Raw genomic sequence first — 17030 nt, 5'->3', positions numbered from 1 at the left:
TAATCCATTGGTATTAGGGGATAGGAGCCACTGGAAGGTGATCAGATCAGGAGGGACGCCCACATAAACAAGAGACCTCAGAGAACCCCCTCTTCCCTGGGGTCACCATGAGAAAGCTCCATCTATGAACCAGTGTGTGCTGTGTGATCACAAAATACAGTGATTGGGCCGCGGATGTAGCTCAGTGGTGCCATGCCTGCCTCACAAGGGCAAGGTCCTGAGTTTGATTCCCAGTACCAGAAAAAAAAATACAGTGATTACAAAATTTATTACAGTAAAAGATATATTGCCATTAATCCTCCTCAAAATATTCCCCCTTGCACCAGGCACACTTATCCCATTGTTCTTGCCACTTTCTGAAGCAACTCTGGAAGTCTTCTTTCATGAGTATCTTTTTTTTTTTTTTGGTACCGGGGAACGAACTCAGGACCTTGCACTTTCGAGGCAGATTTGGTGCCACTGAGCTAAATCCCAGGCCCTCATGCGTATCTTTAGTTGGACATCCTGGCTGCCTCAGTATCCTGAATCGATTCAAAATGTTTACCTTGCATGGTCATTTTGACTTTGGAGAGGAGCCAGAAGTTGCACAGTGCCAGATTCGGTGAAAAAAACAGTGAGGACACATAGTAATGTTTTTGTTTGACAGAAATTACTGGACTGGAAGAGATGTGTAACATGGAGGATTGCCATGATAGAGGATGAAATCATTTGCCCATTTCTCAGGTCATTTCTATGCACATTATTTCTGAAGTGCTCTAACAAACCTTTCCTCAGCTCACATAATTCCACTAAGGTCAAAAGACACAATCAACATCACCCTTGATTGACATGATTTTGATTGACAGGGTTTCCTCACACAAGGAGATCTGGGTGGTTTCTCTTGAGAACTTTGAGTCTTGGTCTCAGGATCATAACCATAGACCCAAGTTTTATGTCCTATGATGACATTTCTTAAAAAGCTGGAATCTGCAGCAGCACAAAAACTCCAATGACATTGACAAATACTGTTGCTTTTGTTCAACTATCAAAGCACTAAACAAATTTCACTCACTTCATATGCAAATCTGTTGTTAAAATGCTTTAATAAAAGCATAAGAAATATTCAGATCCTCAGAAATTTCTCTAATAGTCAATCACCAGTTTGATTGGATTATTTTGCTTACTATTTCTTTTTGGAAGTACCAGGGATTGAACTCAGAACCTTGCACTTGCAAGGCTGGCACGGTGCCACTGAGCTACAACCCCAGCCCCTTGCTTAGTATTTCTACATTCTCTTTCTGCATTCTCAGGACATCCTGAACTCCCTTTGTCTTCAACCAATTCGCAACCATTATGAAATCACTCAAACACTTGTAAATCATCTTCATGATCACTGTAGCATTACTATAAACTAATCTTAAGATTTCATGTGTTTCAGGCTGAGGATTTAGCTCAGTGGTTCTGCTGCCTGCCTCTCAAGCACAAGGACCCCAGTTCGATCCCTGGTGCCAAAGAAAAAAAAAATTCATGCGTTTCTTTTGCAGTTTGAAAGAAAATTTCATGTTAATGTGTTGTTCATGATCGATGATTTACAGCTCACCTTAAAACACACCTTCTCTTAAAACACACCCAAGCTGACAATCCCTGTGTTTCCTTGGCATGGCACTTGGCAGCAGCATTCACCATATTTTTTTTAATCACACCCCTGTGCAAGCCCTCATAAAACACCAAATTTTCTGACATTTTGATCTTGAATTTCCCAGGCTCTGAAACTGAGAAAAAAGAAATGGACATTGTTTTTAAATACCAGTCTATAGTATTTTGTTATAGCAGCCTAAACAGAAGAAGCCACACTCTAATCTCCAGTTTTCTTGTTTGCAAATTTCTAATAAACCTACTTTTCTCACAGGGTTGTTGTGATAAGAGGAAACAATGCCTCTTAAATACTGGGCACACACTAGATAGATGCTCCTGTGCTGTCTCCCTTCTAGTTCTGGATGACCTGTGGCACTCAGTGGGGAAATGCTTGTTAATTGTAAGATGACACAGTAACCACTCTGTCCAAGTTCTTCCAGACAGCACTCTTCGACAGAATAGAATGTTGGGGTCCTGCCTTAAGGAGTTAAACTTCTCAGCCTTCTCAGACCCAAACTCTCTGTTTATAAGTTTGCTTTTTTTTTTTTCTTTCGTAGTGCTGGTGATTGAACCCAGGGCCTCGTGCATGCTAGGTAAGTGATCTACCACTGAGTTACATCTTGAACCCTTCAAAAGCATTTTTAATGCCTCCTTGACATTTTAAAAATGAAACCCAGGGCCGAGGATTTAGCTCAGTGGTTCCACCGCCTGCCTCGCAAGCTAAGGACCCGAGTTCAATCCCCGGTACCAAAAAAACCACCAAAAACCAAAACAAAAAAATGAAACCCAGTGATAAAATAAATCATTTACATGCAAATACAAAAAGATTCATACAGTGCCTGCAAATCAAATTTTTTAAAAAATATGTAATAATAACATTTTTGACATGTAAACAAAAGTGACATGCTTGCATAAACTAAGAATAGATTTGGATTCACAAACTGGACAATATTAGATATTAAGTTGAACCACATAAAATTACCAATATTGAACATTGTCCAATTCATGAAGATGGTCATTTTACATGATTGAACCTAATATGTGACATTTAAAATAAAGCAAAGGAGAGAAAAAACTATTTTTCCCTCCTCACAAACTGTATCTGCCTATCCTTTGTGTGCATACATGTATCACACCAAGAATCACCAGTTGCAATCATAGGCGCACATAGACACATTGGCAGTTTAAGTGTCATAATTATCATCATCATCCAGATTGGGATTTTCTAAAATAATGACCCACTTGTCAAAACTGCAAACAATGCAAAGCATAATCTTCCTTATTTTGCCTAGGATTTATACTTCTGAAAATTTTTTTTCCAGAACTCAAAAGCAAGACATTGCATATAAAACAGCATTCAAAAACAACAACAACAAAACAAAAAAAACTCAGGACGTCCAGGAAGATGGCAGAGTGGTGAAGAGCAGAGAAACAGCCTCTCCAAGATTTGGTGTCCAGATGCTGGAATTTAGCAATGTGAGGAAGAGAAGAAGGAAGGAAGTGGGTCTCCGGAACCCAGCAAGGATTTGAAGCAAGAATTGAAGCTCACAGGAAGAGTAACAAAAGACTTCACCACAGAAGAAGGAGGTGGCAAGCAGCACTTTCTCCTTGAGCCCTGACTCACAGTGTAGGAAGGGCAACTTGAACCTGCAGATGCACAGTGACTACTGGTGACCCCAGAGGCCTCAATGGAGAAACACACCAGCAGAACAGAGCGGGAGACGCAGCAGACTGCAGTGGCTGGTGAGTTATCTGGGTTCAGACATCCCCCAGGAGAGGGTGATTGGCCGGTAGCCATCTTGGAGAGGGGCCAACTGAACTCAGAACTCAGAGCAGCTGCAGGCTGGCTCCATCTAGTGGCTCCCACTGTCAGGGTGAGGTGGAAACGAGTTCAAGTAAGCAGGAAGTCAAGGAGCCAAGTTCAAGCCAGCAAGAGGCACACAGTGTTGCAGGCTGAACAACTCAAGCTCCCTCACAGCCAGAAACCAACCTGAACTTCAGTGGAACTAAAGATTCAGGCTTGCTAGAATTATTCACTACCCTGCCGTAAATCTACAGCTGGCTTTCTGAGATCAATCAACATGGATCTGGATTCTGTGTGCCCACTCTGTCTACCAGTGACAAAAGAGACACACCTTGAAGTGAACATTTTTTTTTCTTGTTTTTTATTTTGTTTTTGGTCTTGTTTTTTTTGTTACTGGGATTCAAACTCAGGGCCTTGAGCTTGCCAGCCAGGTGCTCTACTGCTGAGTTGCATCCTCAGCCCTCTTTTCTTGTTTTTTAAAATTTTGTTTTGTTTTCTTTTTTTCTTGTTTGTTCCTGTTTTTATATGAGTATGAACATTGTGTCTAGTTTTTTGTTGTTCTGTTCTTGTTTTTATTTCTTCATTCTCTCTTTCCTTTCTGTCTTCTTCACCAATTTCCCAAAGTTCATGTAATCTTTTTTTTTTTTGTACCAGGGATTCAACTCCGGACCTTGTGCTTTTGAGGCAGGCACCGGAACAACTGAGCTAAATCTCCGGCCCAGTTCATGTAATCTTGCTTTGATTAGTACATGTCTAAAAAGTGTTCCACTCCACAACATCAGAATACACATTCTTCTCAGCTGCACACAGGACGTTCTCCAAAATAGACCACATACTAGCTCATAGAACATGTTTAAGTAAATGCAAAGGAATTAAAATTATCCCATCCATATTATCAGACCATAGTGCAATGAAATTGGAAATCAATAGAAAAAGAAACCTCAAGAACTTCATAAATACATGGAAATTAAATAACACCCTCCTGAACAACCAATGGGTCACAGGTAAAATTAAAGAAGAAATTAGATAGTTTCTATAATTAAACAATAATACCAATACAAAAATACCAGAACTTATGGGATGCAATGAAGCAGTCCTATGAGGGAAATTTATAGCAGTGAATTCCCATATCAGAAAAGCAGAGTGAGCTAAAATAAACAACCTAATGTTGAACCTCAAACCTCTAGAAAAAGAAGAGCAATTCAAGCCCAAAGTTCATATAAGGGAGAAAATTATAAAGATTAGAGCACAAATTAATGCAATAGAGAGTAACAATACAATACAAAGAATCAATGAATCATAGAGTTGGTTCTTCAAAAGATTAAATAAAATTGACAAACTCTTAACCAACCTTATCAAAAAAGGAAAGAAAAGACTCAAATCCATGCAATTAGGAATGAAAAGGGTGAAACTACAACAGATCCTGCAGAAATCCAGAAGATCATCAATACCTACTTCAAGAACCTGTATTCTAATAAGATGGAAAATACAGAAGAAATGGACAGATTCCTAGATACATATGAATTACCAAAGATGAATCAAGAAGGTATAAAATTCTAAATAAACCAATATCAGTCAGTAAAATTGAAGATGTAATTAAAAATCTACCAACAAAGAAAAGCCTGAGCCCTGACAGATTCACTGTTAAATTCAATAAGAAATTTAGAGAAGACCTAATACCACTACTTCTCAAACTCTTTAATGAAATTGAAAGGGAAGCAAAACTCCCAAATTCATTCTGGAAGAAAGCATTACCTTGATACCGAAACCAGAGAAGGATCCAACCAAAAAAAAGAATTACAGGCCAATCTCCCTAATAAACATAGACATAAAAATCCTCAATAAGATCATGGCAAACAGAATGCAGCAAATCATCAAGAAGATTATACACCATGACCAAGTAGGATTCATCCCAGGGATGCAGGGATGGCTCAACATATACAAATCAATCAATAAATGTAATATACCATATTAACAGAGCAAAGGATTAAAACCATATGGTCACCTCAATAGATGCAGAAAAAGCATTTGACAAAGTCCAACACTGATTAATGATAAAAACAGTACAGAAAATTGGAATAGGTGATCCTTTTTGCAATCTGTTAAAAGCCATCTATGACAAACCAATGGCTAACATCATACTAAATGGACAAAAAACAAAAACTTTCACTCTAAGTTTTTATGACCACTGTTATTCAATATAGTTCTGGAAACATTAGCCACAGCAATTAGACAAGAGAAAAAAAAAGGTATAAGGATAGGAAAAGAAGATGTTAAATTATCATTATTTGTGGATAACATGATATTCTACATAAAAGACCCCCTAAACTCCACCAAAAGACTTCTAGATTTAATAACTAAATTCAGTACCATAGCTGAATACAAAGTCAACACTCAAAAATCAATACCACTCCTGTACACAATGACAAATGCACTAAGAGAGAAATCCGAGAAACAACACCTTTCACAATAGCATCCAAAAAAATGAAATACCTAGGAATCAATCTAACAAAGGAAGTAAAAGACCTTTACATTGAAAACTACAGTATTCGGAAAAAGGAGATCAAAGAGGATATCAGAAAATGGAAAGATAGCCCTTGTTCTTGGGTAGGAAGAACCAATATAGTGAAAATGATCAAGCAAACTTCCAAAATTGTTATACAGACTTCATGCAATCCCAATCAAAATACCAATAGCATATCTCACAGAATTAGAGAAAACAATCCTAAAACTCACTTGGAACCAGAAGAGACCTAGAATAGCAAAAACAATTCTGGGCAACAAAGGCAAGGCAAGGGGCATTACAATCCCTGACTTAAAATTATACTACAAAGCTACTGTGATTAAAAACAGCACGGTACAGGCAAAAAAAAAAAAAAAAAACCCAGACCCAAGGATCAGTGGAACAGATTAGAAGATGCAGAAACAACTCCAGACACACTCAGCCACCTTATCTTTGACAAAGGACCTAAAACCTTCACTGGAAGAAAGATAACATCTTTAATAAAATGATGCTGGGAAAATTGGCTTTCCATATGCTGAAGATTAAAACTAAACCCATATCTTTCACCATGCATTAAACTAAAATCGAAATGGATCAAAGATCTAAATATTAAAACAGAAACACTAAGTCTACTGGAGAATAGAATAGGTAGAACTCTTGAAGACATGGGTGTAGGCAAAGACTTTGTGAACAAAACCCTGATCATACAGGAACTATTGCAAAGAATCAACAACTGGAGTCTCATCTCATTAAATAGCTTTTGCGGACTGGGGATTTAGCTCAGTGGTTCCACTGCCTGCCTCGAAAGCCCAAGGTTCTGAGTTCAATCCCTGGTACCAAAAAATAAATAAAAATAAAAATAAAAATAAAAGCTTTCGCACAGCAAAAGAAACCCCCAACAGTGTGAAGAAGACAATCCACAGTATGGGGAAAAATTTTTGCAAGGTGTTCTTCAAAGGACTAACATCTAGAATATATAAAGAACTCAAAAAATATCAGACCCCTCAAATTTAAAGACCCAATCCAAAAATGAACATCTGAAATGAATACACACTTCTCAGATGAAGAAATAGAAATGGCAAATAAATAACATGAAAAATGTTCAACATTAGTAGTCATTCATGAAATGCAAATTAAAACAATGCTGAGATTCCTTCTCACTCCAGAAAGAACGGCTGTTATCAAGAAATCAACCACGGGGGATTTAGCTCAGTGGTGCCACCGCCTGCCTGCAAGCACAAGGTCCTGGGTTCGATCCCCGGTACCAAAAAAAAGAAAAGAGAAAGGAAAAGAAAAGAAAAAAGAAATCAACCAATAACAAGTTCTGGAAGGGCTGTGAGGAAAAAGGAACCCTTCTCCACTGTTGGTGGGAGTGCAGACTGGTGCAACCACTGTGGGAATCAGTGTGGAGAGTTCTCAAAAAACTAAAACTAGAGGTTCCATTTGACCCTGCTATTCCCCTTCTTGGTATTTTCCCAAAAGAAATAAAAGCATCATACCATATGGATATATGGACACATGTTTATATGGGCACAGTTTGTAATAGCTAAATGTTAGAAACCATCCAAATCTCCACCAACCAATGAATGGATAAAGGTGTGGGGTTTTGTACAATAGAATACTACTCTGCCATAAAGAAGGATAAGCTTCAGACATTTATAGCTAAATAAGTGCACCTGGAGACCATACACTTAAGTGAAATAAACTGGACACGTGTTTAAATACTGTATTGTTTCTCTGGTGTGAGAAACTGAAAGTGCAAATAAGGACCAAAATGTATAATAGATATTGAGAAATGGGAATGTTCAAATAAGAAGGGGAACAAGGGAGGGGGAGGGGGAAAGAAAGGAAGGGACAAGGGAAAAAAGGATAGAAGGAAAAAATGGAAACAAAGCTTTTATAAATAAGGAAGAAAAGAGGGGTTGAAGGGAGGGGAAGGGAATGGGAAAAAAATAAGCAAGATATATTGTGTACAGGTACAAATTCCCTATGATGAATGTTATCATTATGTATATCTAAAACATACCAATAAAGAAAATGCAAAAAATAAATAAATAGTGAAAAAATATTTAAAACAGCATTTATTTCTGGGTTCAGAAAATTATAAGCAGGTTTTGTAGATTTAACCCACATGAATTTCTTGCAGGACACTGAAAAGTTAGGAGGAGCTGGAAAGCCTCTTACCTGAGCCTGTCTCACACACTGTAGGTCTTGCCCTCCTAAATGGAAATAGTTGATGCCAATTCATTACGACAACAAAAATAATCTCCCCCATTCTAAAATAACCACTATGGGGACAATGCTGCCCCCACTGAGAACCAGCAGTCTAATAACCTCTGCTTGGATAATTTCAGGGCTAAGAAACTTCCCTGCAGAACACCACTGTCACCTGACTCACCGGTCAGGACACCACAGACCTTCTTGTATCTGTGGGAGGAGCACACATTGGTACAAATCTTCTTCCATTTGGTCAAATGTTTCAAAAACCCTTGACCCACTAATTCAACTTCTGAGAAGAATCCTATTCTAAAAATTCTACTTCTAAGAATATAGGCTAAGAAACAACCCAGAGAGCCTCCAAAGTCCCTGTGCAGGGAAAGCGTTCTATGCAACACACACCAGCCACAGGGAGAGGGCTGGGGTGATTGCGGCACAACCTCTGTGGACTAGGAAGCAGCCAGCAGAAGTCAGATGTTGGCAGCTATAAGGGGCACAGGTGTATTTGGTTTTTCTCTCTTTGCGGTTCTCATTTTCCAGAATGATTTACATTCTTATAATAATTAGAGGAAAATAAACTCCTTGGGAAAGGGGAAAAGAAGTTCACAGTTGGAATCTTCTCCTGTGGAATGAAGACACAGAGGAGAAGGAACCTCGAGTTTAGGGGACCTAGGAAAAGTGGTTCATCTTCTGTCACCATTGAGCCTCAGAGTGTGGGGGCCCCTCAGTGCCACCCTAGGGCTTCCAGCAGGGAGCTTTGGGACTCACACAAGACTCAGTGGTGAGTGGCCTGCAGAGGAACTGTGGAGCCCGCCCTGAGGAACCCCCCTGTGAATCACTCTCTGCACTCCACTGAGGGAAAGACAGGTCCAGGAGGCCCCGCCCAATTGGGGTGAAGCTGGGAGATCATCTATTTTGCTTCTCCTGTCGAATTTTAAAGTGAATTAGTGAAGATAGACACAAAACAGCATATAATTATTTCCATTTTATAAAAATGCATATGACCGTGTGTGTGTGTGTGTGTGTGTGTGTGTGTGTGTGTGTACAACCTGAAAAGGCACACATGGAATGCTGCTGCTGCTCATCTGCAGCAGCTACCTGCTCAGTGAGGCCCAGCTCTGCTGCTTGTTAACATCTACCACAGAGGAGGCCAACTAGTCTGAGACTCAGTTTCTCTGTCCTTAAGATAACAGTGTCATCTATCTCACAGGAGCAAATCTCAATTACACATCTGGGTCCTCAGCAGAGTTCTTGGCATCCAACAAATGTCTCATATTACCTCTGTCTACAAGAGTAGACAGAACAATCAATTTTTCCGAGGGAAAACCCACATACACACCCAAGCTGCAAAATTAGCCCAGGGGCCTCTCCGGCCCCACCAGGATGGCTGAGCACAAAGTGAGATAAAGTCCCTCTTGTGGCCTTGGACAGTGGCAGCCAGACTGTTCCCTTCAATCTAAAGGCCCTGGGACAGAGAAGTGCCCAACTCTCCCCTTTTACCCCTGCTGGTTAGAAGGGGGCATGGTTTGGCCAGTGACTGTCACGCTCCCCTCCCCTGCTTCCCTTTGCTCCCCTTTGCACCCCAATGGACTGGGACAACTTGCCTCTTGCCTCAGTGTCCTCTTGCCACCCATGAAGCTGCTTGGCAGCTGTTCTTTAGGCCACTCCAACAGGAGGTGCCCCTCTCCAGCTTCCACCACTCCAGATGCTGCCACTGCCCTTTTGAAGAAGGTGGGGGCACTATTCTAACATGGCTAAGGTCAGGAGGGGATTCTTATTATTAACATCTCCAACATCCCCCAAGCCCCGATAGGCTGTAATGAACACAGCTAACCTTCCTAAAGATTCTCCTGTTTGGACATGTCTAAGTCAGTGTAAAAGAATTGAAATTACCTCCTGAACATTATCAGACCATAGTGCAATAAAATTGGAGATCAATAACATGAGAAACTGCAAAACTCCCACAAACACCTGGAAATTGAATAACACCCTCCTGAACAACCAATGGGTCACAGAGGAAATTAAAGAAGAAATTAGACAGTTTCTACAAGTAAATGATAAAGCCAGTACAACATACAGGAATCTATGGGACACAATGAAAGCAGTTCTATGTGGGAAATTCATAGCAGTGAATGCCCATATTAGAAAGACAGAGAACTCAGATAAATAACCTAATACAGAACCTCAAACTCCTAGAAAAAGAAGAGAATAACAAACCCAAAGCTCACACAAGAGAGGAAATTATAAAGATCAGAGCAGAAATCAATGCAATGGAGACTAAGAGAACAATACAAAAAAATTAATGAATCAAAGAGTTGGTTTTTTGAAAGAATAAATAAAATCAATAAACCTTTAGCCAACCTTATCAAAAAAAGGAAAGAAAAGGCTCAAATCTATGCAATTAAGAAAGAAAAAGGGGAACTCACAACAGAACCAGCAGAAATCCAGAGGATCATCAATACCTACTTCGAGAACCTGTACTCTAATAAAATGGAAAACACAGAAGAAATGGACAGATTCCTAGATACATATGAATTGCCAAAGTTAAATGAAGAAGATATAGAAATTCTAAACACCCCAATTACAATGAGTGAAACTGAAAATGTAATAAAATATTTACCAACAAAGAAAAGCCCAGGTCCTGATGGCTTCACTGCTGAATTCTACAAGACATTTAAAGAAGAACTAACGGCATTACTCTTTAAACTCATCAAGGAAATTGAAAGGGAAGCAAGGTTTCCAAATTCATTCCTGGAAGCAAGTGTTACTTTGATTCCAAAACCAAGGAAAGACCCAACCCAAAAAGAGAACTACAGGCCAATCTCTCAACATAGATGCAAAAATCCTCAACAAGATACTGGCAAACAGAATGCAAAGGGTCATCAAGAAGATCATACACCCTGGCCAAGTCTGATTTATCCCAGGGATGCAAGGATGGTTCAACATTCATAAATCAATAAATGTAATACACTATATTAACAGAGTCAAGGACAAAAACCATATGATCATCTCAATAGATGCAGAAAAGGCATTTAACAAAATCCAACACCCATTCATGATAAAAACCCTACAGAAAATTGGAATAGAAGGTCTTTATCTCAACCTGATTAAGGCTATCTATGAAAAACCAACAGCCAACATCATACTAAATGGTCAAAAACTGAAAACTTTCACGCTAAAATCAGGAACAAGACAAGGATACCCACTATCACCACTCCTGTTTGATACAGTTCTGAAAACATTAGCCACAGCAATTAGAAAAGAGAAAGAAATAAAAGGAATAAAGATAGGAAAGGAAGAAGTTAAGCTGTCATTATTTGCTGATGATATGATACTTTAGATAGAAGACCCAAAAAACTCTACCAAAAGACTTCTAGACTTAATTGACAGATTCAGTAGAGTAGCTGGATACAAGGTCAACACTCAAAACTCAATAGCCTTCTTATACACAAATAACAGACTCACTGAGAGAGAAATTAGGGAAACAATTCTTTTTACAACAGCATCCAAAAAAATGAAATATCTATGAATAAATCTAACAAAGGAAACAAAAGACCTCTACACTGAAAACTACAGCATCTTGAAAAAGGAGATCAAGGAGGATATAAGAAAATGGAAAGACATCCCTTGTTCCTGGGTAGGAAGAATCAATATAGTGAAAATGGCCATACTTCCAAAACTGCTATATAGATTTAATGCAATGCTGATTGAAATTCCAACAATATACTTCACAGAACTAAAGAAAACAATCCAAAAATTCATTTGGAACCAGAAGAGACCTAGAATAGCAAAAGCAATTCTGGGCAACAGAGACATGGCTGGGAGTATCATAATACCCAACTTGAAGCTATACTACAAAGCTACTGTGATAAAAACAGCATGGTACTGGCAAAGAAACAGACCCGAGGATCAGTGGAATAGATTAGAAGATGCAGAAACAACTTCAGACATACTCAGCCACCTCATCTTTGACAAAGGAGCCAACCACCCTCATTGGAAGAAAGAGAGCCTATTTAACAGGTGGTGTTGGAAAAACTGGATTTCAACCTGTTGGAGATTAAAACTAGACCCATATCTATCACCATGAACTAAACTAAGATCAAAGTGGATTAAAGATCTAAATATTAAGACAGAAACACTAATCTTGCTGGAAGATAAGTTAGGTAGAACTCTTGAAGACACTGGCATCGGAAAAAAACCTATGAACAAAATCTCAATAGCACAGGAACTAGCAGAAAGAATCAACAACTGGGATTTCATCTTATTAAAAAGCTTCTACACTGCAAGAGAAACCACCAACAAAGCTAACAGACAACCTACATTGTGGGAAAAAATTTTTAGCAGCTGTAACTCAGACAAAGGGCTACTATCTAGAATATATAAAGAATTGAAAAAATCAGACCCCCCAAATTCAAAGACCCAATTCAAAAATGGGCATATGAAATGAACAGACATTTCTCAGGCAAAGAAGTAAAAGCAGCAAATAAACATATGAAAAAATGTTCAACATCACTGGTCATTCGAGAGATGCAGATGAAAACAACACTGAGATTCCACCTCACCCCAGAAAGAGTGGCTGCTATCAAGAAATCAACCAATAACAAATGCTGGTGGGAGTGTGGAGAGAAAGGAACCCTTCTCCATTGTTGGTGGGAGTGCATACTGGTGCAACCACTATGGAAATCAGTATGGAGATACCTGAAAGAACTAGGACTAGAGGTCCCATTTGATCCAGCTATTCCCCTACTGGGAATCTTCCCCAAAGAATTAAAAGAATCATACCACAGCGATATGTGTGCACCCATGTTTATAGCGGCACAGTTTGTAATAGCTAAAGCTTGGAAGCAGCCCAAGTGCCCATCAACTGGAAACTGGATAAAGAAGATGTGGGGTTTTTTTTATATATAAAAAGGAGTACTATTCAGCCATAAACAACGAGAAACTAGAGTCTAGCTAAATGGATGCATATTGAGACCATACTCTTTTTTTTTTTTTTTTTTGGTACCAGGGATTGAACTCGGGTCCTTGTGCTTGCACAGCAGGCAGCAAAACCACTGAGTTAAATTCCTGGCCCCTAAGGCCATACTCTTAAGTGAAATAAATAAGACACACATGTGTAAATACCAAATAGTTTCTCTAGTGTGAGAAACTGAGTGTAAATAAGGATTAAAAGGATTAATAACTAATAATTGATACTTTGAAATAGGAAAAGGTCCAAAGGTGTAGGGGTGGTGGGAAAGAGAAGGGGAAAGGGAAGAATGGAAAGGAAAAATTATGAGAAAAGAAAAAAAAATGGAAACAAAGTATGTAAATAGGGAAGGGAGGAGGGGTGAAGGGCACATAGGTAATGGGGAAAAAATAAGAACCAAGATACATCATGTACAGGTACAAGCACCCAATGATAAATGTAAATGAATTGTATACCTAAAATGTACCAATAAAAGGATTTAAGAAAAAAAAAAAAAAGATTCTCCTGCTTCAGCCCTGCCATTTTTCATCAAGATGTGCATCTGTCAAGCAAGTTCGTAGCATCCCACCCACTCACTGAATTGCTGCCATGACAGCTGTGGCTATACTGTAGCCCTGCACTCATCTGAACCAATCACAGGTGTACACTTAGACCAGTCACAGGCCTGCGGCTCCTAAGAAGCAGCACTCCCTTCACACTGTTCAGGTTAGCCTAAGAGGCTCCCTCCTGTTTACTGAGCCCCTGTTCTGTTGCACAGGTCCTGTGAAAGACTTGCTCCAGTGGTCTTGTAAATCTGCTTGTGATTTATTTCTTGGGCAGGGTGGGCTTGGAAAGTCCTGTAAATCTTGTCAGGATTCTTAGATAGACAGATTGGTCACTTTGAAAGAAAGAGCAATAAACTCTAGGAGCTGTTAGCCTTGACGAACCCTAGGCCAAGTACCCACTGAAGATCAAGGATGGAGAGGAGAAACTGGCAGTCTCCAGCTGAATCTGGCACAAACTGGCATCAAAGGGAGGCAAGTGGTATGGCAGAGACCAGCTGCTAGCTGTGTCAGCAAACAGCATCCAGCATCAACCGGCATTATTTAGTGGCGTCAAGGCTGCTAGCAGAACTGCACATGGACAATTCATGATTTCTATCTGAATTGCGCAATTGAGCAAAAGAACTCTCAGCTGATTGACAGCATGACTTGCCACACCAGGAAAGTCATAGAGGAAGATACAGGCAAGATATAGCCCACGCTTGTGCAGAAGTCCCAGAGCTTGTTCACATGGCATTTTGGTAGAGCAAAGTGAAATGCAAGGGCTAGGGAGAATAGTTGGAGAATATAGAGCAAAATAAAATAGGAAGATGACAATTAGCTAAGCAAGACACATTGGAAAAGGCAGAAGGAAATTTTAAACATTAAATTTAATAAGTACTGCATCACAAGCTCCTAGGACAGAGAAGCTGAGCCAGTTCCAGCACCCGGAAGGAAGCTCCCCCATTGCCATCCCAAGGTCCTAGGGCAGACAAGGTGAGCCGCGTGGGTGCCAGAATCACCGCCCCCCCCATGGAAAAGAGAAGACACATAAACAAGCCTCAACAAATTTCACCAAACACCCCAACAATGGGGCCTTTTTTTCCTTTCTGGTCCAAGATCCAATCTAAAAACACATTGCATTTAGTCATCATGTCTCACCAGTCTCTGCCAAATGAGGACAGCTCCTTTCTCTACCCTTCAGATCTTTCCTTGATAGTTTTTTATTTTTAAACTTGTGTGATTTTAAAGACTTGTATAGTCTTTTATTTTATAGGCTAAAACCTATAAAATGGAGCCAACTGCTTTTCCTTGTGACAGAACCTAAACTCAGACCCCTTTCTTGGCAGGAACAATACCTTTCCCCCATACATTTGTTTAATTAAACCAACATATACCCATGGACACCTATTTTATTCAGTGGGGTTTGTCCTTTATTCTGGATTTGGCCAATAGGAGCCCCATCTAGATGATTCCTGTGCCTTTTTTATAAGTCCTTATCATCCTTTGAGCACTTCTTTTCTTTCTGGTACAAGAAGATGTTCCAGGCTCATCTTCTCATTTCCCTTCTCTAGCTCTGGAAGCAACTACTCCTCAAAGAAGCTGTAGCCAGGCATGGTGGCGCACGCCTGTACTCCCAGCCCTCGGGAGGCTGAGGTAGGAGGATTGCTGTGAGTTCAAGGCCAGCCTGGGCAACACAGTGAGTTCAAGACTAGGCTTAACTACATAGTGAGACCCTGTCTCAAGCAGGAGGAGGAGGAGGAGGAGGAGGAGAAGAAGAAGAAAAGAAGCTCTGGTTCATTTTAGTAGAGAATTGTGTCTAGAAACTGAGATCTTGAAGCTGGATATGCTCATGATAAGTAGAACATTATTGTTTCTAAGCCCTCTGTATTAGCTACTTTCCTGTGACTGGGACAAATACCCAACACCTACTGCTTAAAGGAGGAGAGGTTTATTTTAGCTCATGGTTTCAGTTCATAGCTGACTGTCTCTGAGGCAGAAACAGGATGGTGGAAGGGCCTGGTAGAAGAAAGCTGTTCAGCCATGGCAGGCAGAAAGCAGACAGAGAAGGGAGGAGCGAGGGCTAAGACTACACTTTTCCAAGTCACACCCCTAATGACCCACTTCCAACCAGGCCCCATCTCCTAATAGCACATTCAGCCACTGAGCTCAATGGGTAAATCCACTGATGAGCACACCACACCCATGTTTTAATCACACTCCAAACACATGAGACTTTAGGGGGAACATTTAAAATCTATCCATAACATCCTGCCTTTAGCCCTCAAAAGATTCGTGTCCATCTCATTATGCAAAATCTATTTAGTCCATCTCTAAGAGTCACCAAAATTTTAACAGTTCCAGCATTGCTGAAAAGTCCAAGTCCAAAGTCTTCTCTGAGACTCAAGACAAATTTCACATATTGCCCTCTCTGTCTGGCCTCCCTGGCCTTCCTTTGAAATCTAGGTTGAGGCCTCCATGATTCCACAATTCTTTCATCCTACATTCCTGAAAAACCAGCACCACGTGAATGAGCCAGGGTTGGCTGCCAGCTCAAAAAGTAGCTAGACCCCCTTAGATAGTGCAATGGTCTCTGAATGCTTGGATGGCTGAGCATTATGAAATGAATCATGGGGAGCCAATTCCCTAGGCAGCCCTTCTTAGGAAGGGGCTTGGGGGCTCTCTTCTCAAATGAAAGTTGTTTTGGGGGTTTTTTTTGGTACCGGGGATTGAACTCAGGTCCTTGTGCTTGCACAGCAGGCGGCAAAGCCACTGAGCTAAATCCCCAGCCCTCAAATTAAAGTTTTACAGTTTAAACCTTTGAGCCTGAGAAAAGTAAGGTCTTGATGATTCCTAAACTGCCTTTACAAGCTATCTTTCTCATTGTCCTGATATAAAGTATGTGGCTTCTTTTTAATGCTAATCTTTCAGTAATCATGTTTCCAGGGCTCCAACTTTGTAAGTGATTATTTTTTATGAAATAGCAAACTTTTCATATCTCCTTTTTGCTCCTGATTCTCACTGTAGATCTTGCTAAAGGCAGCCAGCAGTACCCTTGCTGCAACCTGAGTGTTGGGCTGCTTTGAAATTTCTTCCACCAGATTAATTAGTCTACTGACATTAATCTCCACCTCTTGCAGTCTCAGGACACAGGCAAAAAGAAGACAAATTTTCTGCCAGGATGTAACACATATGGCCTCTAGTCCAATTGCCAATGGAGTCCTTGTTCCCAACTGAAATCTCCTGAGCCTGGCTTTTCTGTCTGTGTTCATCTCAACATTCTGGTCTTCTAAGCTCCAACCAGAATCTCTTATCAAGCTCAGCTTACAGCATTCTGGGGTTGTTGAAACCAGCTGGCATCACCAAACTGTTCCAAACTCCTCCCACAAACCAGTTCCAAAG

The 17030-nt window shown here is 40.1% G+C and overlaps 1 long non-coding RNA gene across 3 annotated transcripts in view; it reads left to right on the top strand.

Moving 5' to 3' along the window:
- The window catches only part of LOC110346895 (uncharacterized), a 74346-nt gene extending 66009 nt beyond the window's left edge, over nt 1-8337 (top strand). The window contains exons 3-4 of one of the 3 annotated variants that reach the window (XR_002391189.2): nt 2172-2207; nt 2937-8337. This is a non-coding gene — a long non-coding RNA (uncharacterized LOC110346895). The remainder of the gene's footprint in view (nt 1-2171; nt 2208-2936) is intronic. The other 2 variants (XR_015443173.1, XR_015443172.1) reach the window with 2 other exon arrangements.
- The last annotated feature ends 8693 nt before the right edge of the window (nt 8338-17030 follow it).

The sequence above is a fragment of the Heterocephalus glaber genome, unplaced genomic scaffold (genome assembly GCF_053883595.1).
Source record: "Heterocephalus glaber isolate CG9 unplaced genomic scaffold, H.glaber_assembly_v1.0 deba00001564, whole genome shotgun sequence".
NCBI classification, from domain to species: Eukaryota; Metazoa; Chordata; class Mammalia; order Rodentia; family Bathyergidae; genus Heterocephalus; species Heterocephalus glaber.
Note: the sequence above shows the minus strand (reverse complement) of the source record. Positions and strands in the feature narration are given on the sequence as shown.